Source organism: Photinus pyralis, unplaced genomic scaffold, assembly GCF_008802855.1.
Source record: "Photinus pyralis isolate 1611_PpyrPB1 unplaced genomic scaffold, Ppyr1.3 Ppyr1.4_LG7, whole genome shotgun sequence".
Taxonomy (NCBI): Eukaryota; Metazoa; Arthropoda; class Insecta; order Coleoptera; family Lampyridae; genus Photinus; species Photinus pyralis.
The window spans coordinates 16,113,352-16,119,814 of record NW_022170738.1 but is presented as its reverse complement, the minus strand read 5'-3'; the positions used below and the strand labels follow the sequence as shown (position 1 = coordinate 16,119,814).

Genomic DNA, 6,463 nt, shown 5'->3' with positions numbered 1-6,463 from the left:
AGATTTTAGCGCTATTTACGACTCTCACTTTTTTAAATACTGACCATTTTATTTATTACAATTTTTTACGTAATCAATTAATAGATAGTTATTATAGGTACAACACGATAAAGGGATATTTTAACCATGCATCTAGTGCAAGATATTAATTCACGAGTGGTTAGTTTCCCTTTATCCTCGTGTATTATACAAAACTTGATTTTATGGCAGAAGCAATAGAAATTCTTTCGTCGTTTCCATGGAAACAATATTGTATTCTCTTCTGAACTTCATTTTATTTCGTGCTCCGCGCCCCAATTTAAATTTAATAAGATGACAGATATCATTGGCATGCACATACTTTCGACGCCTTTCAACTTTCGTCGACCAATGATTTGTTTTACTTTACTTACTCTTAATGTTCAAGAGGGACCTATACTCATTTAAACCTAATCTGGTAAATAAATATATGCTGATTCACATGCAGTCTTTTATACCATAATCTTTGAATTACGAATAAATAAGCAACCGAAACCCCTTACTACCGCCACAGAATAAAGTTTCCTTGTTCAATGCTACCACTTGAAATTATTAAATCTCGTTAATTATTATTAATTACTTAAGTACAGTTATACCATAGAGATGTACATAAAGTATTCTTAAGAAAAGAACAAAAATTACATTTACCGTTCCTGTAGGTACACCGACGCCCGTATTATTTATCTAATCTTTAACCTTTTAAATTGTAAGAATCGATACATGCAATTTTTAGGCCATTTTTTAAGAATTAAAAAAAGTGCAATTGATTGCGTTTTGTCCGTCCGTCCGGACCCACTTCTGCGTTTAGAACTACTTCTAGGGGAATGGTCCTAGAGTCCTGGAATTTTTTGCAGTAGGTAGCCTATACCTTGAAGGTATGCCAGACGGTCATCAAATTTTGTTGTGATTGTTGTGTTTTGTGTTGTAGAACATGTGTTCCCCCCCCCCCCACGAATTCTTTCCTGAGATGCTGTTTTTGAAAGTAAAACGTGCATAACTTTTACATACAACGAATTGGTCTCAGATTTTGCATACGCATGCCTTTAGTGGTGCCAAGTTAAGCTTTAGAAAATTGGGGGGGGGGGGGGTAAACACATGTTCTACCCTTCATGGTATTCTAATGAAAGGGTTCATCGAAATAAACTATAACTTTCCCGTGCGACTCTTTTTCGAGATCAGTGATTGTATTCTAATTAAAGGTCTTAACGAAAGGAACCGCTTTCTACCAACTACCTACTGCCCTTCTTTCTGTCCTCTTATCAAGGTACGGGGCGGAGGGGGAAGGGGGGTACTCTAATGAAAGGTCTCAACGAAAGGAATTAATTTCTACCAACCATAGCGCTCCTCCTCGACCTCTTATCGTGATCGGGAGAGGGTACTCACAAAGGGCGATTGAGACGTCTGCAAGAAATATATCCATTGGTGATGTCAAAACATTTTCGGTTAAGAAAAATGCGCTTTATCTGCATAAGAGTTGTGCACAATTTATACTTGTTAATGATATAAGGGGTACTTTGGTGATTAAGTTTGTCACAATAAATGTCTCCCAGTCACCGTTAAGGGTTATGTATTTGTAAGTTCGTCCATTTTTGTCACTTTGATAAGCCTGTTGCTTAAAAACCGGTCATTAGAAATTTATGCCGCTACTGTACACCTTTATATCCAGAAATACGGAACTTTTGCGCCAAATTCAGTTCAATAATAAGAACATTTTAGTTCTGTTGCTTCCGGTTACCTTTCGTCGCCGGATGCTTTACCTTCCAGCGTAATGATTTCTGGAATGCACACGCATATACAGGGTGTTTTTTTCTTATATGTTTAGTACGGGGATCTCGTAAACCGTAAGAGATACACTACAATACCAGAATTGTATGTAGATCAAGTCGAGGATTAAGTTTCCCTTTCAGAGTTTCGTCTAACTGTACAAATAACGAAGTTATGTTAAAAAAAATAAAAAGTCATTATCGAAAATGGGCTGGCGTTTATTTATTTTCAAAGATATCAAAAAATACTTTTTTCTACAACTGTCATAAAAACCTGTCATTTTCTGACGGATTTCGAAACGCGAAGTACTAGATTTTTAAACGGTTAATTAATAAGTAAGGTTGCTATTGACAACGTGCGCGAAATCGTCAACAGTGAAAAAAAGTATTTCGCGCACGTGACAAAGTTGAACTTAAACAGCAAATTTAATTAACAATCGGTTCAGTTGTAGAAAAAATATTGTATATAACGCTAGCGCGAAGTTATTTCGCGCATTTGACTGATATTTTAACTCGGCTTCGCCTCGTCAAAATACCTTCAGTCTCAATGCGCGAAATTGAACTTCGCGCTCTTGTTATATAAATAACTATTTTCTACAACTGTCATAAAAACCTGTCATTTTCTGACGGATTTCGAAACGCGAAGTACTAGATTTTTAAACGGTTAATTAATAAGTAAGGTTGCTCTTGACAACGTGCGCGAAATCGTCAACAGTGAAAAAAAGTATTTCGCGCACGGGAAAAAGTTGAACTTAAACAGCAATTTAATTAACAATCGGTTCAGTTGTAGAAAAAATATTGTATATAACGCTAGCGCGAAGTTATTTCGCGCATTTGACTGATATTTTAACTCGGCTTCGCCTCGTCAAAATACCTTCAGTCTCAATGCGCGAAATTGAACTTCGCGCTCTTGTTATATAAATAACTATTAATAAACACTAGTGATTTTTTTTCAGATTCTGATAGTTCTAAAACAAAATTTTTATCACTTATCGGAGACAAATTCACACCAAACTTTCTAATGCACGCCATATTGGATTTTTATGGTCATTCGATAGGACCAAAAATTACCAAACGCACCTTGCACTTTTGCTCGAATTTTGCATGTATTAATCATAATCAGCTCTTTTTTTTGAAAATGACATTTTTTTTTGTGTTTTTTGCGATAACTTCGTTGTCTGTACTAGAGCTTACACGAAACTCAGAATTGGAAAACCTTAATTTCTACATAAATTCTGCAATTCTTTTGCCCATTTAAGCAAACTCGTTATCTCTTACAGGGTTTACGAGTGCCATATTAAACATCGGAAAAACCCACCCTGGTATGTAAAAATTCCCCTCCCTGTTACTTTCATATCTTGCCCATCGTACTCAACATTTCGGAGATTACGTGTAGAAGCAAAACAAGGCATTTTTATGTTCAAGAAAATGCTTAGTTTGGCACACTTTACTGGGGAATTTTCTACCCTGGCAAACCAACCCTTAAAAATATCCTTTAGAATATTATCCCCAAGATTATTATCAAGTAATATAAGCAGCAGTTTTAAAAAAAATTCAATGGCCTTCTTAATTGCTCTGATCAAATAAAAAATGAAATTTATTGTTTAGTGGTTAGAATTTCAGCTCCTCTGATATTTCTTATTTGTAATTTGTTTCAGGAGTCGCCGACGAATACCAGCTTTAGGGTGAGTGTTTTTGTTTACCTGCAATTTTTATTTTGTCTCCTGAAATTATCACATGTCGGTGATAATCCGTGCTAATAAGGTAATAAAACAAATAAAATTGCTCTAAATTACTTATTTGTAATTAACGTTTTCTTTTATGGCAGGTATCGAATGACATCAAAATCCAATATGGCACCTATAAGAAAGTGGATGTGATTTACTCGAAACTCACGAGTGATAAACATTTTATTTTAGCACCATTAGAAAGCTGACAAAAGGGTTTGTTAAAACTACTAGCTCATTTCTGAAAATGTCATTTTTTGGTTTTTTGACCATAACTTCGTTGTTTGTAGAGCTACAAGAAACTCTGAAAGGGATAAACTTTTAATTTCTGCATAAAATTCTGCAATTTTTGCCCATTTAAACAACCTCGTATCTCTTACGGTTTACGAGATCCCCATATTAAACATCGGAAAAAACTCACCCTGTATGTAAAAATTCGATTAAAAAACTCCCCTTGCTTTCATATTGGTCCATCGTACTCAACAATTTCGGAGGTCACGTGTAGAAGCAAACAATGCATTTTTATGTTCAAGAAATACTTAATTTGGCACACTTTTCTGGGGGAATTTCCCTTCGCATGCCAACCCTTAAAAATATCCTTTAGATTTTACAATATTATCCCACAAGATAACTTACTGTATAGTACTTTGCTAACCGCCGCTATAACAATATTTAAATTCCTGTCAGATACTACAACTGTTGTACCTTTTTCTAATGTGGGAAATTTGGATTGAGCCCTATTATTAAGTAATAGAAGCAGTTAAAAAAAAATTCAATGATCTTCATAATTACTCTGATCCAATAAAAAATGAAATTTATTGCTTAGTGGCCTATGTTATTTCTAATATTTGTAATTTGTTTCAGGAGTCACCGACGAATCAGCTTTAAGGTGAGTGTTTTTGTTTACCTGTGATTTTTATTTTATCTCCTGTAATTATCACATTTCGGCGATAAGCCATGCTAATAAGATAATAAAACAATTCAAATTGTTTTAAATTATAACTTTGTAATTAAGGCTTTCTTGTATGGCAGGTAACAAACAAGTTCAACTGATGCATGATAAAAGATATCACTTTTAGTTCTGCAACTTCAGTGCTTGGGGCTTCCTTTTTCGAGTCAAGAAGCGTTCAAAACTTCTATACGGAACCGGCGTGATTATACAAAGTGTGTTTTCTGTACCGACAAATTTAGGCTGAGCTTACCTTAAGCGTAGCTTACAATCCGTGGCCGCCATTGTCACAATAGTCGGTACCACCAGTTACGTTTAAGCTAAACTCAGCTGGCAAGTGCCATAAATCCCCAGTTTGTGATGCTTTCCATCAGACAAAAAATGTGGACTTTTTTTGTAAAGACATTCTTTTTAAAGACTATAATAGTGGAGCTTTAAACCTCAAAGGAACTATAACACTTTTCAAGATGTTTAATTAATCCTACACTTTTTAGAACTTCTAACGGCCCATTAAATCTAATCCGCGATTAATTGTAACTTTTCCTCATTTAACCGCTTATTTTCAGAAAATGAACGTGGTTTAACAGCTACTTGACATTATATTCCTAAACTGTCCGTTGTTCAAAATACAAGAAAAACAAGAATTCGCCCTAAAGTGAAAAGGCAAAAATTAGGTTTGCCTTCAAAAAATACTCGCGTGTTTCCAGCACTCCCAATTTAACCATATTTTAACTTATGTTGTAGCTCTTTTAGTTGAAATTTGGAAAAACCGACAACATTACAAGATAAAAGTGCAAAAAGTTCATTATTTCAACGCAGTAGGCTCCAACTTGTACTTATTTATGTTACGCAATGTGACAAGAAGAGTATCATAGCAGGGTAAATAGCAATTTAACTATCAATGGCAGATGAAACGTGATTGGATAACTGGGACAGCAATTGGTAACTGGACTTCATAATTTTATGCCTGTAAATAAATTCTTTTTCGCTAAATATTGTTTTATTCAATGTTAACTATCAGCAACTATTAACCATAAATGCGGCTACTTTTTTTTAATATAGTAGGTACCTACTGAAATGGTTGACTTGATCATTTTCTTATTGAACAGAAAAGGGTAAGTGCATACCCATATCAATACAACTTTATTCTATACAATCTTCTCCTTTCTAGGTTTAAGTGGATACTAGTGGATTTCTGTAAAAAATGGAAAAGAAAGAAAAAAGTTCGTACGGAAACAACGTAAGTGTTCCCCAGTGTATCCTATTGTCCTTCTCGTACTTATTGTTAACAGAACACAAAATTTGTGTTCAATTACTAACGAAACATCAAAATCTTAAAATTGACTATTGTCTGTATTAAGAGGTTTCTTTAGCATTAACTAATGAAATCCTTCTCTATTTGTCTATAGAATAGATGGATCAGATCTACATGGCCAGCGTTCCATTGTTTAATGGTCGCCAAATGGAAGCTCGGAGATGTACGGTGGGGCCATTTGACGTACTTGCGGACTCCTTCAAGAACCCCCGAACCATTCCTCGTAATAAGCTCGATGAAGTAAGTGCCTTTTTAGCTTCCTATAGCGCCAGGTAGGTGGCTGTTGCGCTCTCCGTTTTTTGCACATGTTAAAATTTCATCAAATGCGTCGACATTATAGATCATTTTAAGCAACTTTTAAAGAATCAATTTTTTTCCGTCTGTGTGTACCTATGTACGTACGTGCGTTGGCAATTTTCCGAGTAACGGCTGGACGGATTTTGTTCAAATTTTGGATATGTATATTAGGCATACGGAAACGAAAAATAACGGGCCGTATTTTTCAAAAAATATTAAAATTTGGAGCGCCGCAACGTATGGAATCATTTGTTTCAAATATCAACCTCAAATTTTTATTAAGTTATTCGAAAGACCTAATTATTCTGTGTACAACCTACAAAAATTGTGCCAGGTTTTATTACTAAAAAAATGGAGAAAAAATATGTCGGTTAAAAAATAAAAATATTTTTTC

At 34.8% G+C, this 6,463-nt stretch overlaps 1 long non-coding RNA gene across 2 annotated transcripts; it reads left to right on the top strand.

Annotated features, from left to right (window-relative positions):
* The first annotated feature begins 3,614 nt into the window (after nucleotides 1-3,614).
* On the top strand, nucleotides 3,615-6,005 carry LOC116177227. Of its 2 annotated transcripts, XR_004146626.1 has the most exons (5): nucleotides 3,615-3,724; nucleotides 4,373-4,397; nucleotides 4,588-5,572; nucleotides 5,629-5,697; nucleotides 5,867-6,005. It is a non-coding gene; the product is annotated as an uncharacterized LOC116177227 (long non-coding RNA). The 2 variants fall into 2 exon arrangements; XR_004146625.1 differs by having other exon boundaries at nucleotides 4,588-5,697.
* Nucleotides 6,006-6,463: the final 458 nt, after the last annotated feature.